At 38.6% G+C, this 12,094-nt stretch overlaps 1 pseudogene; it reads left to right on the top strand.

Moving 5' to 3' along the window:
- The window catches only part of LOC102467688 (NADH dehydrogenase [ubiquinone] 1 beta subcomplex subunit 5, mitochondrial pseudogene), a 4,396-nt pseudogene extending 2,059 nt beyond the window's left edge, over nucleotides 1-2,337 (top strand).
- Nucleotides 2,338-12,094: the final 9,757 nt, after the last annotated feature.

The following is a 12,094-nucleotide window of genomic DNA, read 5'->3' as shown; positions in this document are numbered from 1 at the left end:
GCAGGAATGGAGGGTGTACGGGGAATAGGAAGAGGGCTGCCATGCTGCACAACTTCAGGAACTGTTCATGTTATAGTTGTGTTAGTTATGCACCACTATGGAACAAACCACTCTGAAGTTAGCTGCTTTAAAGAACCATGATTTATTATCTCATAGTTTCTAGGATTAGGTATTGGGGTTTCTCATGCAGTTGCATTTAAACTCTTGGTTGGAGCTGGTGTCATCCTAAGACTCATTTGGGAGAGGATCTGCTTCTAAGATCATTTATGGTATCTGTTTTCAGGCTTCAGAAAATCTGCTTCCAAACTCAGTGACATGGCTGCTGGAAGGCTTTGGTTCCACACCATGGGGGGACTGGTCTCATGCTACCTGAATGTCCTCCTGACACTGTGGCTGACTTTTCATTAATTAGTGATGAGAGAAAGAGAGTGAGAGGTAGAATGATAGAAACAGAAAAAGAAGGGGGTAGGGGAGGAGAGCGCACGAGGGAGAATATTTCTAAGACAGAAGCTGCCGTCTTTTTATAATCTTATCTCAGAAGTAACATTATGTCCCCGTAACATTCTGTCACTTCTGGTTATTCTGTTCACCAGAGTGCATCACTTAAGTCCGGCCCACACTCAAGAGGAGGGGAATTAAGCACTCAGAGAGGAAGAGTCAAGAAGTTTGTAAACCTGTCTTTAAAACCTCCACTGTCGTCTCTGTACCCTTCTCCTCTAATTGGGCAGGAAACAATTTATAGGTATATGACAATCCCTCTCGAAAACCAAGAGGTCAAGGACCAAGAGTGGACGGTGACACAAACCTGAAGTTATTGGGAAAATTTTGGATAAGAAGTAGGGATGTGGGCCAGCAGATGGTGTGGCGGTTCCAGTGGCCCAATCTCATATGACCAACTACATGATTTGAATCCTGGACCCTCTGACTTGAAAATCATGCCAGGTATATGTGTGTGCATGCCTAAAGTCCTAAGAGGAGAATGGAGGAGAAGGGATTGTGGTATGGCCATCCTCCCTGGGGGATGATTTCTCACTTCCTCTCTCTCTCTCTGTGTCTCTTTCCAGTGAGCACACATGCCCTATAGAACACTAAAAAAAGAAGTAGGGATACATGTGAAGTAATGTAGCATAATGGTTAAGGGTCCAGGCCCAAGTTCTAGTTACTTTACCTGTGTAAAGAGATTATAAACAGGCAACAATTTTGCCAAACCCATAACGTCATTTCCCACATGATCTTCAGAGAACACTATTAGTTCTACTGTATGCTGTATCTCAGCATGGGTATTCTCCATACCCCTGGTTGATTCCTTGTTTTCCAAGCTTGTACCATATTTGATTTGGATAGTAGTAATGACCTCCTTCCTCACTAGCTTCCCCACTTACATTCTTGCTTATCTAAAGTTCACTCCCTTTGGAGCAAGCAGAATCATCTTGAAAAAGGACAAAGATCGCACCGTACCTCTGCTTAAAACACACATGCTTCCAAAACACAATCGAAGCGTAACCATGGTGGCATAAGTGGTAGGGTGCTAATGTATGAGGCTGAGCCACCTGGGAGGTCCCGTTCCTGGATTAATCAGAACAGGCTGGATGTGGTAGCATGCATCTGTAATCCTAGCTAATAGGGAGGCTGGGGCAGGAGGAGCTTGTCAAAAATAGCTCTGTTTCTCTCACTGAAAAAACGAAAAACAGCTCTTGCTAGTCATAGCCGTGGCAGCCATGAGTTTATTGCAGAGGGCTTGAGTCACTGCGGTGACAGCCCTCTCTGGCTGCCAGCTTGGAACTTGACTTGGATTCTGGGGGCTCCCTGCTTGTGGCTTTCAAAGACTGTTGCTCCTGTTTGACACGGTGGAGACCATGGGAAAAGACTGTTTATCATCAAAGTTGCTGGATTCTATGACTGGCATTTTCTGCATTTAGTGAAATTCTACATTTTTTGACTGGGATTCCAGTAGCAATTGGCATAACTCTGATGAATGTATTCATTAGTGAAGTTGAATTAGCAGAAATTCCAGAAGGCTACATCCCGGAACACTGGGAATATTATAAGCATCCTATAATAAGGTGGATTGCCTGTGCATTCTTTGATGATACCCAAAAGAATTATGAAAGAACAATGGCTGATTTGTGGTTAAAGTAGCTAGAAGTATGAAGATTAATGTATGAGAGAGGAGATGGACCTTGATATTAATATCTGACCATTGATAAGGGGCTTGTAGCCATTCTCCAAAAGCAACTCCTGACAGCTAATCATTTATTGCTCCTAATGCAAAGAATATTTTGTTTAGTGGAAAATAAATTAATGAGTATATTTTGCCTGTATTTTTGCTTTATTTGATGAATGAAAGAGCTTCTTACATTAAAAAAAAAAGCAGACACAAAATAACAACCACAAAACTGCCCAGAATAAAAAATTTTCATCATGAACCTTAAGGCCATTGCTTATCTTTCCAGATTCACCTTGGACCATCCCATCTCTGGTGTCATTTCTGTTCACCTAGCAAGTTAGTCTATTTTCCACCTCTGAGATTTTTTCACTTGTGTTCTCTTCTTCCAGGTCTCTTCATGACTGTCTTTATTATGTTCTTCAGGCCTCAGCTTAGAAGTTCCCTTCCCAGGAAACTTTCTTTGAGCACCTCTTTCTAAAGCAGACATCTCCTTCTCTAGGCATTTTTATCTCTATGTTAAATTAATTTCCTTTCCATCATGCTCTGCTTTTGAAAATCTCACAATTCAAGTGTCAAGACATTGTAAAAGAATTAAAAGAGCAAAAACCTGCTCCAGTTACGATGTTGAAAGGTGAGGACTTTGGGAAGAGATTAGGATTAAGATCATAAGGGTGGGCCCTCTGTGATTGACTCCTGGTGGGTTTTTAAGGAGAGATTATGAGACCAGAACAGACTGATGGTATCAACCACTTCACGTTGCTTTTGCCCGTGTGACATGATGCCTTGGGACTCTGCAAGATCTCCACCAGATGAGGACTTGAAATCTTGAACTTCCAAACTATGAACTGAATAAGCCTCTATTCTCTTAAATTACCCAGATTCAGGTTTTTTTTTTTTTTTGTTATTGGTAAAAAAAACCAGACTTGAACATAGAACTTATATTATCTGTAATTATCGTGTTAGTATTTATTTTCTAATTTATTGCTGTTTCCACCCACCTGGAATGCAACTCTATGAGAACAATGTCCTGTCCACTTGATTTGCTTGTTTATCCACATGTGTTAACCTAATTCTTGGATGATGTTAGATTCACGATAGTTACTGAATAAATGAAAAAAAAACCCCTATATTAAATGCTTAGCATTGTGCTCAGCACATACTAAGTGCCAAATATAGGTTAGATAGTTACATGTTGACTATACTAATGTTTATTTCACAGTGCTGGTAAATCAATGAATTGGGATAATATGTGAAAGGCACGGACTATGGCCACATTGATTAAGTCTCTCATGTTATATTTGTACAGGGGAGACAGAGAAATGTTGGTGTGTATTTGGGAGCCCCAAATATTTAACTGAATTTTCAAATTGATATTATTTAGATTTTATAGTACTACGCTGCTAAGTTTTATGCTCCATGTGGAAAAATGTAAGACAGGTGAGCATATTGTTGCTTCTTGCAGTTCATAGCATAGAGTAAATGACTAAATAGACCTTAAGTTAGAATATTCCATTAGCTTACTTTTTGTACACTTGACAAAAATCAGTCTTGTTTGTGCTACAATATTTGTTCCTCTGTAATAGGGTCATAGATGAAAACATTTAGATAGTATCAGAAAAACCATTAAGAGAAAAAAAAATCCTTAAATATAAGGGCTGCTACTGGCATGAATTTCATTTTGGGCTCTGGATCTTCCACTGTGACATTCCAATGTCACATTTCATAGCACATCCCTTGGCAAAAAGCCTGGCACAGTCAAAATGTTCAATAAAGGCTTCTTAAAAGAAAGGAAAAGTGAATCAAAGTCTAGGCCAATACCTTATGCACAGTCTGAGAAGAAAGAATATGAGATTGAAGTCTTTGAGAACTGGGGTTAAGTCACTATCTTATTGTTTACTAGCAGAGTAACCTAGGTCAAATTACTTAACTCCCCTGAAACCATAACATGGGAAAACATTCCTAACGTTGGTAGGGGAGGATTGATGTGGTAACAAATGGGAAATAAAATAGCTGGTTGAAAAGTTGATTATTTTTACTTTCCTCCATTGCAGCTGTCCTCAGAAAATTAGCTTGCTTTTCATCTTATATTTTCAGCATCTCTACAACTAAAAGAGTCCCACAAGCAATAAAGCGGATCATAATATCGATACTCTGTTTTCTAGAAGCCAAATCCAGAGCTTTTGATTTTATGCATTATAATATTAACCAAAATGAGAAATTAAAATAGGAGCTAATGGGGGCAGCAGATAGCATAGCAGTTGTATTGCTGGACTTCATATGGTCGACTGTGGTTTCAGGCCTGGACCTGGTAGCTTCAAACTCATGCCAGATGTGTGTGCGTGTGTGCATGCTCAAGATCCCGGGAGGAGACTGGAGGACAAGGGGTTGTGACATGGCCATCTCCTCTTGGGGGTTGTCATAGGATGGGAGAGCATCCAGCTGCGTTGTGAAGTCCTTGGTTCTTTGGATCCAGATCACTAAAATTAGAGACCTATCCCTAGGCACAAAATAAAGCCACAACCACAATAAAAGTAGGTAGAAAGATAATTTAATAGGAAAGAAAGATTTTAGAAAAGAAGTACACCCAAAAGACTTTTGGGCAGGCAGGTTGCTAGGTAGCAACTGCATTTCTAACTGGTTAGGTGTTATTTTTATTATTAGAGGTGATCATAAATATTTAACAGTGGGAGGTTTGTCATACTATCTGTGTCCTTGTTTGAATTGGGGGCTTTCTCCTGGGCTTGAGCATCTATCTCACAGGTGAAGAATTTGAGGAATTTCATTACCTAACTGTGCATGCCCAGTGTGAGCCAGGATGTTTAATTAGGATAGACTGTCTAATTGTTTATCGCCCAAGTGGGAATCACGATGTTGACCAAAACGCTTGGTTGGATCTTTCTGTATTCACGAGGGATGGTAAGAGAGAAATTTACAATCATCCCTCTGTGTCTTCCTCAGGTACCAAGGAAGGAAAATGGTTTTTGCCTCGCCTTCCTGGTGCCAGGGGCTGGGTGGGAAGAAGGTATCTCATGGAGGGTCTGGTTGTAACTCCTGATAAATTGTGATTGATGTGACATGTGTCCTTCTGCTATTCTCTTAGGGCTGCCGCTCATTACTAGCCAACTGCCTACCACAGAGGTGATTTCTCATTTTCCCTTTCACTGACTCTGCCTGTCTCTTTCCAGTGAGTGCACATGCCCTAAGGCAAAAATCTTCCCCCCCCCAAAAGAAGAGATAACACATATAATAAACACAGTAAATACGTCCTTCTGAAAAAACGGAATCCCTGTTGAGCCCTAACCTATGCCCTTGTTCTTGGAGAAGGGTTCATCAAACCACCTCACCTTTCAGTATCCTAATAGGAACCTCCTTGTGAGCAGTTATGAAGAGACAAAGTAGATCAGGATGTGATTTTTTCTTGTCCCCCATGAGTGATTTATATCTCTCAAAATGTTTAGTCTAAACCTTTAGCAATTAAACTGAGTCTTTGCCCCACCCAAGAGATTCATCTTAAATATCTGCATAATGACATGGTCAATAAGGATCACTGTTGAGTAAAAAACAGACTTCTAATAGGATTTTATTTTACTCTGATAATTACCAGCATATTTCTTTGCACTTAAAAGAATATTTGACTGTAAGTTTTTTTTTGATTTAACTCTAAAACTAACTTATAATTTAATTCACTTTCATTCATCATTTTAGAAACACTGAGTTTTTCCATGTGTCAGGTGTTGTACTAGGAACCTGGGATAAAAGGACATGATATTGAGTTGAAGGAACTTAAAGTAGAACAATAGAGACAAAGCTGCAAACAGGCAGATGCATGACAATTATATGGCAGAGGCAGAGTGTAGAACACAGACAGTTTTAAAGGGGAGGAGGGTTAATGATTTCTAGGCTGGTAGATGCTAGGTATTGTGCCAAGTAATGATGTATTTATTCTGTTTCTAGGAAACAAATTACTCCCAATCAAAAATATTCCTTATGGTTTCTTTGGGTCAGAGGTCTGGGAATAAGTCGGTAGGTCAGAGTTTTTCGGGAGGTTGTAGTCAATATGTCAGCTGGGGCTGCAGTCATCGTGACTGTGTAATTGGGAAAGGATTTGCTCCCAAGCTTGTGGTGGTTGTTATGTTTCAGTTCCTCACAGGCTGTTGGACTGTTGGCTGTTGGTAAAGGCATCCCTCAGTTTCTGGCCACCTGGTTCTCTGCACAGGGTAACTCACAAATGGAGTTTGTTTTATTAAAGAGAGCAAGCAAAAAGAGACAGAGAATGTGAGCAAGACAAAAGCTGTCATTTATAATAGTCATTTGTAATTTAATCTCTGCAGCGATACCTCATTGCTCTTGCCACAGTCTGTAAATTGGACACAAGCCATTATGTTCAATCTACACGTGAGAGGAGGAAGTTGTACACAGGCATGGATACCAGGAGGTGGGGGTCATGGGCACCACACTGGAAACAACTACAAATGAGCAGGTACCAAGGCAAACTTAGGATGGTGGAAGGAGAGAGGTAATTGAAGAAAGAGGGACCTGAATGAACTAAGTCATGAAGGCATGAGCAAAGCTGACTGAAAGTTTTCAAGTATTTGACTGAAATTCAGGATACAGGGTTGGGATGAACGGTGGCAAAAGTGGTGATTGTGGTGGTGATGGCAGGAAATGAGGCCAGAAAGATAGATAAGATACAATGTTATATAAGAAAAAGTAAGTTCTAGAGCTCTGCTGCACAACATTGTACAATATGGTTAACAACGTGGTATTATGTACTTAAAAATTTGCCAAGAGGGCAAATCTTGTGTTAAGTGCTTTTATAACAAAACAAATCAAACAAAATGAAACCAACCAACCAACCAACAAATAAAAAGCCTGGAGGGCCACAAGGCAATTTTTGAAGGTGATGAGCATGTCTATTAGTCATGATTGTGGCAGTGGTACCATGGATATAGACATATGTCCAAATTCACAAAATTGTATAAATATGTATTTTTTGTGTATTAGTTATGCCTCCAAATGGCTGTTTAGAAAATAATACAGGTTATAAAGGGCATTATATAGAAAAATATATAAAGTTAAACTTTATGCCAAGATGTTGGGGAATCAACTGAGGGATTTTGAGGAGAGAGATGATTACACATTTACTGTTGCAAGACTACTTTTATGGCAGTGTTGATAAAGGGCTTATTTATCTTGCTTGCAGTTGATCCTATTAGACCTTCATAATCAACATGCATGTACACTTTTTGGGTCTGCTGAAGCAAGAGGCTTCTGGGCTACACAACAAACCATCAATAATCTGTTACTTGATTATGGGGCCATGTGTGTTATTCTAGCTATGAAATGGTAGAAGAATATGAAACTGAACTCTCTTTTCTTGCATCAATTTCAGGAAAACTAGAGAACTTAAATCAGAAGCAGTTGGCTTATTTCTTAGTGGGATAAAATTTAATTAGCTTTTATAGATTGTTCACTTTAGCTCCACTGAATGAGAACCATCCCACTATCTCTATCTTGAAGCCTCATTGTTCTGCAGTTGGGAAGTTTTGAAATGCCATTAGTGAAGCACTAAAAGATACAATAAATAGGGGCATACTTGGGTGACCTTTTGGGGATTTAGGGTGTTTTTTGAAATAGAAAGTAATAAAGCAGCTGTGCCTCTCTGTTCTTTGTTTATAAAGCGAGATTCTTGGACATGTTGGTCTCTGGGGCCTGGGATAGTTTCACGATCTGACTGTAAGAGGCATAATTACATAAATATAGTTGTTTATTTTACTACCAGAGATTAATACTAAGACAGGGTATATTCTCATTTCGACCTGACATTAATTCTTTGATGCTTTTGAGTTATATCATTGTAGAAAATGGCCTTTCCTCTTGTATTATTGCAAAATGTTTAGAAAAACAGTTGCTAAGATATCATTGAAATTTGTAAAACACATTTACTTCCCACTGTAGTGCTTACAGGCTGAACTCTTTCTTTTCCTGCAGAGACATTGTCATTTCCAGCAGGGAGTATATAATGCATGAAAAGAGGGACAGCCCAGAGTGATAAAACCCAGACACTTCCATGAAGTGGAGAGTCTGTCTGCCTTTGCCAGTCAACTGGGAACTAAAAGGAGGCCATGCATGTACCTGAGTTTGCCAGAGTCCTCTCTGCCACATGTACCTGAGTTTGCCAGAGTTCTCTCTGCCCCATCCACCCGCTCATGGAGCATGCTGTGCTGGAGCACATTTTAAACAAGTTCCTTTTGAGCTGAGAGGAAGGTCTATGTGGTTAGTTAAAGGAGCTCTCATGTATCACTTCCTACAGGGGATTCCTAAGCCTGATATCATATGAATATGGTGAAAAGGTATGTGGGGGGAATGTCTAGACCTTCAGACTGCAGTAAGAATTACAAAAGATTTGTTGTACACATTTATTCACAAAAGGGAAATATGGTTTCGAGATACCTGCAGGCCTTCTTCACTAAAAGGGTGTTGAAATCATCTAACCTGTGCAGGAGGTTATATTTGAGAACTTCAACTATATTCTTAATAATATAGTTTTATGCCAAGTAATTAATATATAGGCATTCATTGTATTATTTGCTTTTACATTTTTCTAATGGAGAAAATGTAGGTGGCAATAGAATTTTTAAACAACTTTATTGAGGTATAATGAACATATAATAAACTGCACATATTTAAAGTATGCAATTTGAAGTTTTGACACATGTATGTATTTGTGAAGTTATTAATACAATCAAGAATATGAATATACCTATCATCCTCCAAATTTTCTTTTTGCTCCTCTATTCTCTGTCTCTTCTGTTTCTCCATATCCTTACCATCCTTGAAAGCCATCATTTCCTTCCTGTCATTATAGATCAGTTTGCATTTTGCAGTATCAGGTGCAAATTAATTCTCTAGATTGCCCTCTTTCACTAAGCATATTTATTTTGAGATTCACCAGTATGGTTGTATGAAACAGTAATTTATTCATTTTTACTGCTGAGTAGTATTCCATTGTAAGGATATACCATAGTTTACTTATTTACCTGTTGATAGACATTTGAATTACTTCAAAGTTTTTGTTATGACAAAGTTGTAAAACATTCTTGTACATGTTTTATGTGAATATCTTCTTCCATTTCTCTTGGGTCAAGCAAATGGTATATCATATGGTAGGTATATTCTTAGCTTTTTAAGAAACTACCAAACAGAGTAGTTGTATATTTTACATTCCCATCAGCAGACTTGCGAATTCCAGCTTCTCCATATTCTTTCCAGTGCTTGGGGTAGTCAGTATTTTCAGTTTTTGCCATTCTAATAGGTGTGTATAATGTATAGCATCTGATTACAATTTTATTTTACTTATTTTATTATTATTTTTTAAGCTCTTGCAATAGGTTGAATATGCTTGCTGGAGAGGAGAGTCAGTGAGAGGGAAAGTGAGAAATTACCCCCTGGTGGGGGGGATGGCTACACAACAATCTCTTCTCCATTCTCCTCTTGGGATTCTGGGCAAACACACATATATGCCTGGTGTGACTTTCAAGCCATTGGGCCTGTGACTTGAACCATGGTCAGCCACGTGGTAGTCCAGTGCCTTAACCACTATACCACCTACCGGTCCCCTGATTGTAATTTTTTTAAAAAAGAATTACTTCATTTTATTTATTATTATTATTATTATTATTATTTTCCCATTTTGCTACCGGGCAAGCATGCGAGAGACAGAGAGAGAGAGAGAGAGAGAGAGAGAGAGAGAGAGAAGGAAAGTGAGAAAGCAAGCCGGTCTGGGATTCGAACCATGTTGGCCATGTGGGAGTCCAGTGCCTTAACCACCATACTACCTGCAGGCCCCTGATTGGAATTTTAATTTGCATTTCTTTAGCAAGTAATAATGTTGAACACTTTTTCATATGCTTATTTGCCATCTCGGTATTTTCTTTGGTGAAGCGTGTGTCCAACATCTTTTGCTCATTTTGAACTATTTGCTTTCTTATTGTTTAGTTTTGAGGGTCTCTGCATAGTTTAGACAAGTCTTTATCAAATACATACTGGGAAAAATTTTCTTCCAGTTAGTGACTTACCTTTTCATGTTCTTAACAGTGTCTTTTTATAGAAATTCTAAAATTGAAATCCAATTTATTAATTTGCTCTTTTATTAATTACGCTTTTGGTGTTGTACCTAAGAAATCTTTCCTCCATCCTAGGTCTCAGAGGTTTTCTTTTGCCTTTTTCCTAGAAGTTTTACAATTTTTAGGCTTTAAATTTAGATCTATGATCCATTTTGAGTTAATCTTCTATATTATGTGAAGTATAGTTTCAAGTCAAAAATTTTTTTGCATAGGTATACCCCATTTTTCCTATATGATTTTTTGAAAAGTCTACCCTTTGGCACATATATGATATCGTATTTTCTCCCCATCTATGGTTTGTCTTTTATTTCCTCTTCACATTTCCTTTGTCGTGTAACAGTTTGTAATTTGATGTAGTCATGTTTGTCTTTCATAGTTTGTAGTTTTGGCATTGTATCTCAAAAATTATTGCTGCTTAAAAATATTTTGTTTGGTGGGAACCAGCAGTTAGCGTAATGGCTATGTTGCTGGACTCCCACGTAGTTGACCGCGGTTCGTGTCCCGGACCCGGTGGCTTAAAACTCACGCTGGGCACGTGTGCGTGCGTGCCCAAGATCCCGAGAGGAGAATGGAGGGGAAGGGATTGAGGCGTGACCATCCCCCCTGGGGGGCAATTTCTCGCTTTCTGTCTCTATGTCTCTCTCTGCCTGTCTGGTGAGCGCACGCGCCCTATAGCAAAAACCTCTCCAAAAAAAAATTTTTTTTTTGTTCGGGACCACATTTCCAACATTTAGCTGTCTACTGTTTGATAATCAAAGAGGCAAATATATTTGAAATAGTCCTAGTATGTGGAATATACTAATATTGTGAAGACAGTGTATTATTTTAGTAACTTAATATGGGCCAGGGCAGTGACAAATTAAGACAGAATAAATTTCAAACCTTTGTTGGGAAGAATGGGTGATAAGGTCATCATAAATGTCTCTACTTTTGAGAACTTTGGTGGAGATAAGATGAGGCTTAGCGTCAGGTAAAATTTATAGTGATAATAAGTGATATTAATATGCTGGAAGGTGGTTTATACAAGAAGTCTTCAAATGAGTATGATGAAAAAGCTATACAAGGATTTCAAAGTTTTTTTTTTTTTATCCAAATAAACTTGTACTTTAATTCTATTTTCCCTTGAACTTTCTAAATTCCTCTCATATAGTTGGACTTAAAGTAAAAGATCAACTATAAAGTATTAGTGACCACCATTTTATTCTGTGAACAATTACTAGGAATCATTTTGGATATTGAAAATAAGTTACTCATATTCTTTCTCATATACCTACTAAGACAACAACAACAACAAAAACAAATCCAATTTCTGATCTATAGGACAATTTGCCTGCTTTCCTCTTATACTTCGGGGACTTTGCTTGTTCATCTTCTTATTTTCCAAATCTTCACTATTTTCCTTAGGCTGTCTAGTCAACTGACACAGCTCATTGGTTTAATGACTGCCTTACCTTCTACCTCACAGAGACCATCAGATGTGTCCAGGTTTCCTGCACCCAAATATATATCCATATACACAACTACCTCCACATTTTCCTCCAGTTCTAGAAAAATGAAGAATTCCTCCTCCTGTTCCAGGTAGCACCTCAACCTACCTCTTTGCCCACGACACTCCTCTTTGAACCCAAGATGATCTTCTGCTACAGTCATTCCTTTTGCTTTTTTTTTTTTTTTGGAGATTTTCACTGTAGGGGCGGTGGGCTCGCCAGGTAGAAAGAGACATAGAGACAATTACTTGGGTAGGAATAGGAAGTAACTCTGTAAATGGACTTCAGTAATCTTTTTTTTCCCTTTTTTTTTT

Source organism: Tupaia chinensis, unplaced genomic scaffold (genome assembly GCF_000334495.1).
Source record: "Tupaia chinensis unplaced genomic scaffold, TupChi_1.0 Scaffold000093_1, whole genome shotgun sequence".
Classification (NCBI taxonomy): domain Eukaryota; kingdom Metazoa; phylum Chordata; class Mammalia; order Scandentia; family Tupaiidae; genus Tupaia; species Tupaia belangeri.
This window is presented reverse-complemented; position numbering and strand designations above follow the sequence as displayed.